The following is an 11,978-nucleotide window of genomic DNA, read 5'->3' on the forward strand; positions in this document are numbered from 1 at the left end:
CTCACTAACCTCCTATGTGGGACTTTATCAAAAGCTTTCTGAAAGTCCAGGTACACTACATTTACTGGATCTCCCTCGTCCATCTTCAGAGTTACATCCTCAAAAAATTCCAGAAGATTAGTCAAGCATGATTTCCCCTTCATAAATCCATGCCTACTCTGACCTATCTTGTTACTACTATCCAGATGTGTCATAATTTCATCCTTTATAATAGACTCCAGCATCTTTCCCACCACTGAGGTCAGACTAACTGGTCTAAAATTTACTGCTTTCTCTCTCCCACCTTTCTTAAATTAGTCTCAAGGAAAGGATTAGAAGGATATGGGCCAAATGCAGAGAAATGGGGTTAGCGTGGATGGACATTTTGGTTGACATGGGACCAGCCTGACTCCGAGCAAGAGGACTGTATGACTCTAAGAAAGGAACAATAGAGCCTGGATCCTGATGAGTCTGGGATTTGTGGGTGGTGGAGGTATCAGGAAGGGGTGAGTGGGTTCACGAGATTAGTTTTGGAGGCCAGATGGCAAGGTACCTGAAGGAGTATGATCTTGGCAGTTGCCTCCGATGGGCACAGGTCAACCACATCCCCAAACCAAAGGAGCCTCCCTCCTCCTTCTTCCCTGATATATCACATTTCATGGTGAAAAGTCAGGCTCCCCAGACTCACCTCTGATCATACCAACTGTATTATGGATTGGACAGTTGAACATACATGTCAGTTAGCTTGTTATCAAACTCAATGATCTGTTTATGCTTTTCTGACAAATAGCAGATGGGTTGCCGATTCTGGTGCCCTCCTGCCTACCATGTGGAAAACTGATATTAATATCTGATTGGAGACCCAGTTTCATCAAGCTGGATTTTATCTATGCACAGGACAGTAGCAATTTCTGATTTACAAATGTAAGAATCTGTTTGTAATGCATTGTTTCCTCACTACCCACTCACAGGCCTGCGCTGCATCAGAACAGAGTGAATTAGGCTTTCAAGGATTCCAGTTTTGTATGATGGGATATTTTAGAGTCAGAATTCAAACATCTCTTTCTCTTTTGATTTGCTAAGATCCCTCCAAGTCCTGGCCAGAGGTCCCAGTACTGGGGATGAAAAAATGCCTCATTGCATTTTTTTTCACTTGTTTCACCTTACAGACACCAGGACAAACATATCCACTGCCAGGATTGAGACTGGATGTAGGTTTGCTCACTGAGCTGGAAGATACATGTTCAGATGTTTCGTCACCATACTAGATAACACCTTCAGTGAATCTCTGGACGAAGCCTTAGTGAAAAAACCTACATCCAGAACCTCAACCTGAGCTACAGATCTTCTCAAAATTCACTAGGTTTGAGAATGTCAGTTCCGGGCGAAGCCTGAGTATAATGAGTAGTTAGTTCAGATGGTATCAATGGAACAGGGGCCTATTGGCCAAGAAGTCTTATTCCTTGCCTAATAACACCTGGGAATGACATTTTCTGGATTAAAAAGAATGCTTTGAGGGAAAAAACAACATTTTATGCAGCCATTTAAGAATGTGAAAAACATGCTTTACGGTTTGGTGGTTATACTGAAGAAGTCCACTATTTGCAAGTAGTCCAGTATTCTCCCATTCTCTGCCCAAAGCAGCTTAGACCCATGACTTACATGGGCAGGGTGAGGAGGAAGGTCTTAAAACTACCTCAGCCAGAATATGGGTCGCACTATGTTGTTGCTAAAATCTCATCCACACTTGCCATTCAGTCGACTGAGCCAACTGCTTTCCCTCACTAAGGAATCTGCTTGCTCTGGTTTTACATGAATGTTGTAACCTGGAGCGATGTATAGTGATGATGGACACTCCAAATTCTTTCTATAAACGCTAACCTGGAATCTCTTCTGCTCATCAACAGCCCTTGGTGAATGTTAGAAGCATTTCCAAGTTGGTATGAAATTTGTCTGGCCTAGTTATTAAGACACATTCCTGCGACATCAAGTTCTGGAGTGGGAATGGAACCTGGAGTTTCTGGTTTTAGACAGGGATGTTGCCCCAGTACATCATGAGCTTTCCTTCCTCCCCTATACAGGTGTGGGGGTAATTGTGATAGGTCAGTGGGGAGGGTGGAGTGGGTAGTTGGGAAGGAAGATCGACAGGTAGTACGGTTCAAGAAAGTGTTGCCAAGTTGGTGAGTTGGATCTGGGATGAGGTGGGGCGGAGGGGAGATTTGGAAACTAGTGAAGTCGATGTCAAGAACAAAGAACAAAGAATATCACAGCACAGGAACAGTTCCCTTCGGCCCTCTAAGCCTGCGCTGATCCATATCCTCTATCTAAATCTGCTCTCTATTTTCTAAGAATCTGTATCCCTCTGCTCCCTGCCCATTCATGTATCTGTCTAGATTAATCTTAAATGACGCTATCATTCATGCCTCTACCACCTCCGTTAGCCACGCATTCCAGGCACCCACCACCCTCTGCGTAAAGAACTTTCCACATGTATCTCCCCTAAACTTTTCCCCTCTCACTTTGAACTCATGATCCCTAGTAACTGAATCCCCCACTCTGGGAAAAAAAGTTTCTTACTATCCACCTTGTCTACACCTCTCATGATTTTGTAGCCCTCAATTAGGTCCCCCCTCAATTGCCTTCTTTCCAATGAAAATCACTCTAATCTATTCAACCTCTCCTCATAGCGAGCACCCTTCCTTCATACCAAGCAACATCCTGGTGAACCTCCTCTGCACCCTCTCTCAAGCATCCACATCCTTTTGGTAATGTGGTGACCAGAACTGTACACAGTATTCCAAATGTGGCCAAACCAAAGTCTCACACAATTGTAACATTACCTGCCAACTCTTGTACTCAATACTCCGTCCGATGAAGGAAAACATGCCGTATGCCTTTTTGACCACTGTACTGACTTGCATTGCCACCTTCAGGGAATAATGGACATGAACACTCAGATCTCTCTGTACATCAATTTTCCCCAGGACTTTTCCATTTACTTTATAGTTCACTCTGGAATTGCATCTTCGAAAATGCATTATCTCGTATTTGTCTGGTTTGAACCCCATCTGTAGTTTCTCTGCCCAACTCTCCAATTTATCCATATTCTGCTATATTCTCTGACAGTGCCCTTCACTATCTACTACTCCACAAATATTCATGTCATCTGCAAGCTTGCTAATGAGGCGGCCTAAACCTTCCTCCAAATCATTTATGTATATCTCAAACAACAGTGGTCACAACACAGATCCTTGTGGGACACCACTGGTCAAAGGATCCATTTTGATAAGCTCCTTTCCACTACTACTCTCTGTCTCCTGTTGCCCAACCAGTACTCTATCCATCTAGCTAGGACACTCTGGACTCCATGCGACTTCACCTTCTTCATCAGCCTACCAGGGGGAACCTTATCAAATACCTTACTAAAGTCCATGTACATCCCTTCCCTCATCAATCAACTTTGTCACTTCTTCAAAGAATTCTATTAGGGTTGTAAGACATGACCTTCCCTGTACAAAACTATGCTGCCCATCACTGATAAGCCCATTTTCTTCTGTAATGTAACATGGCCTTCCCTGCACAAAACCATGCTGTCTATCACTGATAAGCCCATTTTCTTCAAAATGGGTATATATCCTATCCCTTAGTATCTTCTCCAGTAGCTTCCCTACCACTGACAAGCTTACATGTCTATAATTACCTGAATTATCCCTGCTACCCTTCTTAAACAAGGAGACAACATTAGTAATACTCCTGTCCTCTGGGACCTCCCCCATTTCAAGGATCCTGCAAAGATATCTGTTAAGGCCCCAGCTATTTCCTCTCTCACTTCCCTCAGTAACCTGGGGTAGATCCTATCTGGACCTGGGGACTTGTCCACCTTAATGTCTTTTAGAATACTCAACACTTCCTCTATCCTTATGCTGACTTATGGAGTAATCAAAGATCTATCCCTAACCTCAACATTCGCCATATCCCTCTCTTCGGTGAATACTAATGCAAAGTACTCATTAAGAATCTCGCTCCTTTTATCTGACTCCATGTACATCTTTCCTTCTTTGTCCTTGAATGGGCTAACCCTTTCCCTCATTACCTTCTTGCTCTTGTATATGAATAAAAGGCTTTGGGGTTTTCCTTAAACCTGCTCGTTAAGGATATCTCATGACCCCTTTTAGCCCTCTTAATTCCTCATTTCAGATTGGTCCTACGTTCTCGATATTCTTCCAAAACTTCGTCTGACTTTAGTCGCTTAGACCTTATGCACGCATCCTTTTTCCTCTTAGCTAGTCTCACAATTTCACTTGTCATCCATGGTTCCCTAATCTTGCCATTTCTATCCCTCATTTTCACAGGAACATGTCTTTCCTGAACTCTAATCAACCTCTCTTTAAAAGTCTCCCACATATTGAATGTGGATTTCCCTTCAAACAGCTGCTCCCAATCCACATTCCCCAGTGACTGCTGAATGTTCATATAGTTGGCCTTCCCCCAATTTAGCACTCTTCTTTTAGGACCATTCTCGTCTTTGTCCATGAGTATTCTAAAACTTTTGGAATTATGATCACTATTCCCAAAGTAATCCCCAATTGAAACTTCAACAACCTAGCCAGGCTCATTCCCCAAGACCAGGTCCAGTGTGGCCACTTCGTGAACTTGACTATTTACTTACTGCTCTAGAAAACCCTCCTGGATGCTCCTTACAAATTCTGCTCCATCCAATCCACTAACTCTAAGTGAATCCCAGTCAATGTTGGGAAAATTAAAATCTCCTATCACCACTACCCTGTTGCTCCTATATCTTTCTATGATCTCTCAACATATTTGTACCTCTATCTCATGTTGGATGTTGGGAGACCTGTAGTACACTCCCAACATTATAACTGCACCCTTCCCATTTCTGAGCTCCACCCATATTGCCTCACTGCTTGAGTCCTCCATAGTGCCCTCCTTCAGCACAGCTATGATATCCTCTCTGACCTGTAATGCAATTCCTCCACCCCTTTTACCTCCCTCTCTATCCCATCTGAAGCATCGATATCCTGGGACATTTAGTTGCCAAACATGCCCTTCCCTCAACCAAGTCTCAGTAATGGCAATAACATCATACTCCCGGGTACTAATCCAAGCCCTCAGTTCATCTGCCTTACCTACTACATTTCTTGCATTGCAACAAATGCACCTCAGACCACCAGTCCCTCTGTGTTCATCCACTTCCTGCCTACTCTTCCCCTTAGTCACGCTGACTTCATTGTCCAGTTCCTTACAGGCTTTAATTACTACCTCCTTCCTGTCCACTAACCTCCTCATTGATTCCCATCCCCCTGCCACATTAGTTTAAACACTCCCCAACAAAAGTGCCCCCAAGGACTTTGGTTCCAGTCCGGCCCATGTATAGACCATCCAATTTGTAATAGTCCCACCTCCCTCAGAATCAGTCCCAATGTCCCAAAAATCTGAACCCCACCCTCCTGCACCATCCCTCAAGCCATGCATTCATCCTGAATATCTATCATTTTTACTCTGACTCACACGTGACACTGGTAGCAATCCTGAGATTACTACCTCTGAGATCCTACGTTTTAACCTGGTTCCTAACTCTCTAAATTCTTTGTGTAGGACCTCATCCCAATTCTTACCTACATGCACCACGACAACTGGCTGTTCACCTTTCCCCTTGAGAATTTTCTGCAGTTGATCTGAGATATCCCCGACCTGTGCATGTGGAAGATTCATGTTCAGACGTTTCGTCACCATACTAGGTAACACCTTCAGTGAGTCTCTGGACGAAACCTCAGCAAAAAAACCTACATCCAGAACCTCAACCTGAGCTACAGATCTTCTCAAAATTCACTAGGTTTGAGACTGTCAGCTCCGGGCGAAGCCTGAGTATAATGAGAAGTTAGTTCAGATGGTATCAATGGAACAGGGACCTGTTGGCCAAGAAGTCTTATTCCTTGCCTATTAACACCTGGGAATGATATTTTTGGGATTAAAAAGAATGCTTTGAGGGAAAAAACAACATTTTATGCAGCCATTTAAGAATGTGAAAACCATGCTTTACGGTTTGGTGGTTATACTGAAGAAGTCCACTATTTGCAAGTAGTCCAGTATTCTCCCATTCTCTACCCAAAGCCGCTTAGACCCATGACTTACATGGGCAGGGTGAGGAGGAAGGTCTTAAAACTACCTCAGCCAGAATATGGGTCGCACTATGTTGTTGCTAAAATCTCATCCACACTTGCCATTCAGTCGACTGAGCCAACTGCCTTCCCTCACTAAGGAATCTGCTTGCTCTGGTTTTACATGAATGTTGTAACCTGGAGCGATGTATAGTGATGATGGACACTCCAAATTCTTTCTATAAATGCTAACCTGGAATCTCTTCTGCTCATCAACAGCCCTTGGTGAATGTTAGAAGCATTTCCAAGTTGGTATGAAATTTGTCTGGCCTAGTTATTAAGACACATTCCTGCGACATCAAGTTCTGGAATGGGAATGGAACCTGGAGTTTCTGGTTTTAGACAGGGATGTTGCCCCAGTACATCATGAGCCTTCCTTCCTCCCCTATTACTACTTAACATATCTGTAATCCTTTCTCCATAAGGAATTTGCTCATAACTTGTTGCATGTAAAGCACTCAGCATCAAATCTGGCCAGTTCACCCATGCACAATGATACCCGAACACAGTCTCGTTTTCAACCACAGAGCCACCTACCTACTCCCCTTACAATTGAATCCTCTATGACCATAGCCCTTCCACTCTTTTTCCCACCCTTCTGTACAGCAGAGACAGCCATGGTGCCATGAACCTGGCTACTGCTGCCTTCCCTGGTGAGGCATTTCCCCCAGCAATATCCACAATGGTATACCTGTTTTGGAGGTAGATGACTGCAGGGGACACCTGCACTGTCTTCCTGCTCTTTCTCTGCCTTTTGGTCACCCATTCCCTTTCTCCTCCAGCAATCCTAATCTGTGGTGTGACCAATTCACTAAACATGCTATCTGCAACTCCCCCAGCATTGTGGATGCTCCAGAGTGAGTCTATCCACAGCTCCAGAGCCATCATGTGGTCTAACAAGAGCTGCAACTGGATACACATCTTGGGAGTGAAGGAGCCAGGGACACCAGCTGTGTCCATGAGCTTCCACATTGAGCAAGAGGAGCATAACACCAGTCTGAGATCTCCTGCCACTTTTAATCTTAAGCTTTACCTCAGTCGAGACTAAAGTTACGAAAAAGCAACGAGAAGTCTTTTTTTTTACTAACTTGCCTTAACTTAACAAAATCCTTACCTTATCAACACACCAAAAAGTCCTTTTCTTTTGGTTAGAGGAGGAGTTTTAATTTCCTTGTTGAAGCCTGAGGACCTCTTTATTACACTCCCATAATTTGTTAGTATATGAGATTAGATTACTTACTTACAGTGTGGAAACAGGCCCTTCGGCCCAACAAGTCTCCACAGACCCGCCGAAGCGCAACCCACCCAGACCCATTCTCCTGCATTTACCCCTTCACCTAACACTATGGACAATTTAGCATGGCCAACTCACCTGACCTGCACATTTTTGGACTGTGGGAGGAAACCGGAGCGAACCCACGCAGACACAGTCAGTCGCCTGAGGTGGGAATTGAACCCAGGTCTCTGGCGCTGCGAGGCAGCAGTACTAACCACTGAGCCACTGTGCCGCCCACACGGTCAAGATTGTGACCCTTTGCTGAATTCCTCTATCCATCATCATGGACATTGCCTCAATAGGATAGAGAGCCCTTAGCTCTCAATAGCCTGTTCTGGCTGTGATGAGCCAGTTGGATCATCTGCTTCAAAACGGCATTAGTCTCGACCGACTGAATTCATCGGATGAATGTCTACTTTGCCCATCTTCAGGAGTGTGGGCAGTAGGCAGAACCCACCCACTCTCCTATCAGTGAGCTTCCTGTACCTGGGAGACAATGCTGCGAGAAGAGTATTTAAATCATGTGAGTGAGTTGACCCCACTACTGATCTGCATGGGTGGAGTGATATTCACCTTGATACTGAAATGGAGTTTTTGTCACTGGATTTGAATACCATTGAGTGAAATGAGAGGGGTTTAATTCCTACTTCCCAGTCTCTGTGTGTGAACATCTGCTGTTAACTTTTGATCATCACAGAGCAAAGAGATGTTAAAGGGTTAATACAGTGATTTGTTACAGTTGCAAAAATAGAAACTGCTGGAAAAGCTCAGCAGGTCTGGGAGCATCTGTGATGCTGCCAGATCTGCTAAGCTTTTTCAGCAATTTCTGTTTTTGTTTCTGATCTGCAGTTCTATCAGTTTTATTTGTTACTGTTTCACTGAGTTACTAATCAATGCTGGCTGCTTGTTCTTCATTCTAGAGGATCCTTTTGTTTGATAGAGATTTTTACAGTCTGGATCAGTTAAATCTCTTAAATTTTGATAATTATGCATTACAATTCTCAATATTCAAAGCATTCTGCATTATCTTAGTGCCACTGAGAGTCTCCCCTCATTTGAGGCCTGTTAATTTTCTACTTACGTCCTCCAGTTTTGTATTCACAGTCCAGGATAATTAACTTGATTCCATCTACAATCAACCTATGCTTCTGAACATTTTAATTAGCTGAATGATGTTCCCTCTCAATCTTCTCTCATGAAAATCATCTCAGTTCTTTGAGTCTGTCTTCATAACTGAGCGCATTCTCTCTCAGAATTATTCTACTCATCTCTCGCTAAGCTGTTTCCAATACACTGCGGAGTGAAAGAGTTAGAGGAGAAAATTATTTGTGCAATGAAGAAATCTTGGCAAAGAACAGCCAGGATTAATGACACTATAAGGAGAGTTGGATAGTGACCAGGAACCCAGAATTTTTTCCCTCCCTTGCATGGAAATAATGAATCAATTGGACCATCTCAGTGGAGATTGGCTGATTCAACACAGAATGAGATGAAACTTGAAACTTTGTTGATCTGTGCATCTTATCACACTGTGCATGCACGGCATTTATTCAACGAGTTGTATAGCTACCCAACTGAGTTTTTAAACATATAAAATCTGATGAAAAGCAAAAAAAATAGTAAAATTCAAGGGTAGATTAGTAGGTCTTTGTGGCTTTGCTCATTGGTAGTCCTGGTGTGCAAGTTTAGATTTTAACTGTGGTCTCCCTGCTGTGGTGAAAACAGAAAATCAGATTAGTGTAACAGCAAACATATTGCTGAAGTACATCGCACCATTGATAGAATATCTGCACAGCAATACTAAAAGCTACAGGTCTCAGGTGGATATTATTATTATTTACTGACCAATTACTGGAATATGTGTCTTGCTTGTTCCTCTAAATGTTTTTCCTCTGCACTGTTTTGCATGGTGGATTTGGACTGTTTGGCTGAAGATTTATTTGCTCATCCTTCCATTTACAAAACTTGCTTCTTTTACTGTTTTATTTCATGGTTAGGAAGAGGGATTTTCACCTCCTCTCCTTCCCCTGCTTTCTTGTGTTCCAGGATAGTTATCACCCGACCCCCCTGTTCAGGTGGCACTGTCTGTTTCTCCCACCTATCGCACATTCGTCCCCTCATTTTGCCCTGGCATCATCACCTGTTCCTTCTCCATAACTGCCCAGGGTCATAAAACAACATTGTTGTCTTACTAACAATAGTGGGTTAGAATTATTACTTATGAGTGCAGAACAAACCTCTTGAGATTCTTCAAGCTCTCAATTTGATGCTAGGTGATCTATACCTTCACTCCATCTTTTTTTATTGGTTATGTAAGCTTTAAGACTCTTGGCTCAGAAAAATTCATTCATCTCAGTTGTGAAATGTTCAATTTGTCTGTAACGGCAGCAGCTCATGAGGGTTGAGAGTTCTAGCTTTCTGCTCTTGTTTGTCCCTATGCCTATGCGCTACCCTGAAGGTTATACTCCAGTGTTCTGGATTCCCCGACCATAGGCAATAGTTCCCCTCTGTCTCTGAGCTGGCTCAATCTGTAATACAGGAGACTCTTCGGGCTGAATTTTGACTTTGTATCCCATTGGTAGCAGGGAGCCTAATATGAATCTAGATATTTCAGCCACATATTTGTCAGCTGTTGCATTTGATTTTGACATCTGGGTTGATGCTATGATGACAAGAGTCATCAACGGGACTCTTTAATGGAACTCCGCTGGGATCGGAGCTAATTATAGAATCCTTGCAGTGTGTAAAGAGGCCATTCAGCCCATTGAGTCTGCACCAACCTCCAAAGAGCATCCCACCCAGACCTAGCCCTGACGCTATCCCCATAACCCTGTGTTTCCCATGGCTAACCCACCCAACCTGTGCATCCCTGGACACAACAGAACAATTTAGCATGGCCAGTCCATTTAATGTTTGGATTGTGGAAGAAAACTGGAGCACCCCAGAGGAAACCCACGCAGACATGTTGGGAACATGCAAACTCCAGACAGTCATCCAAGGCTGGAATGGAACCTGGGTCCCTAGCGCTATGAGGCAGCATTGCGAGTCACTGAGCCACCTGGCATGGAGTGCCCATCAGCTCCATGGAGGAAGCTCAAGGTACCAAGAACACTTCATGTTCTTGAGGGCTTTGCCAGGCCTTCCCAGGGATTTTGGGCCCTGATGACAGATGCCCCTCCAATCCCCGTGCTAGATACATAGGTCGCCAATACTTAATGGCTTGTCAGTGCCAGTGGAAGTGATGGCAGTAGTCAATACTGCACCCACCAAGTCTCAGAATCACCAAAGGAGTCCAGACGGGAGTCCCCTTCCCAATTCCAGGTACCTCAACCAAACACATTGTTTTATGCATCCAAAGTGGCAGGAGGTGCAGATAGGTACAACACGGGACAGTTCACATGGGAGGGTGCCGAACATTTCAAGCTCCTGCTCAATATGCTGAGCATGGAGGGCTGTCCACAAAGTCAACAATGCTGGAGCAGCAGATATGAATTTGTGAAGTTGTGTCAACATTTCCAGCCATACGATTGGAGAGCGATAGCTGACATACTCTTCAGTCAGAATTCCCTAAGGCCTCTATGCTCGTGTCCACGCAGGCTGACTGCCTGGAGGATCAGAGACTGCAAATTTCATGTTAGTCCTCACCTGCATCCTGCACTCACCGTTCGGAATATTTTCAAATTAACACCCAGCTCCACAAAGCCAGTCTGGTGACTTCTTGGTTTTTAAATATCTAAAACCCTCCACTGCTCTGTCTTCTTCCTTCCAAAGAGTAAACTCATGTTTATAAATATCCTGCTCCCACAGCTTTGACTTTATACCTGTTCAACCAGCAACACCTCTGTCTGCTGAGGCTTCTGACTTCAAGATTGAATCCTGAAAGCCAGTCATTTTCTTTTATGCCAAGATGAAAAAATACTGGGACCTGATTTTCTAAACGCGTTGGCCAAGGCTGCTTTTCCCTATGGCAACCAAACCATTTGGTCTGTCTCCGGGCATAGGTTAAGATGGTCACCATCCCCCTCTTCAGGACACAGTAAACAAAACATGCCTGAATCAATCTGTCGTAGATGGAAGGAGGCTGAAAGAACGAAGCAAGGCAGGCAGCATCAGGAGGTGGAGAAGTCGATGTTTTGGGAGTAACCCTTCTTCAAGCTGCCTGGCTTGCTGTGTTCTTCCAGCCTCCTGCCTGTCTACTTTGGATTCCAGCATCTGCAGTTTTTTTGTCTCTGAATCAATCTGTGCCAGGCATACAAAGGATCTATGAGGTTACTCGTACACTCGTCACATCACATTCAAACTTAACATTCTCCTCCAAGGAGCCACAGTATCCAACAGTTTCTTCCTCACAGCGTTTCTGATCTCAATGCCACACTATATTGTGCAAGGTACAGTCAACATTAATGCTCAGGTCTTTGCCTGCTGTCTACAGAAATACATTTCCAGCTTGATTCAGGGACTAAAAGCACATTTTCAGCATCCCCATTGGTTACTCAATGATAACTATTAGGAGAGCTTGTACCTCATCTGAGTGCCATTTTCTG

Source organism: Chiloscyllium plagiosum, chromosome 31, assembly GCF_004010195.1.
Source record: "Chiloscyllium plagiosum isolate BGI_BamShark_2017 chromosome 31, ASM401019v2, whole genome shotgun sequence".
NCBI lineage: Eukaryota > Metazoa > Chordata > Chondrichthyes > Orectolobiformes > Hemiscylliidae > Chiloscyllium > Chiloscyllium plagiosum.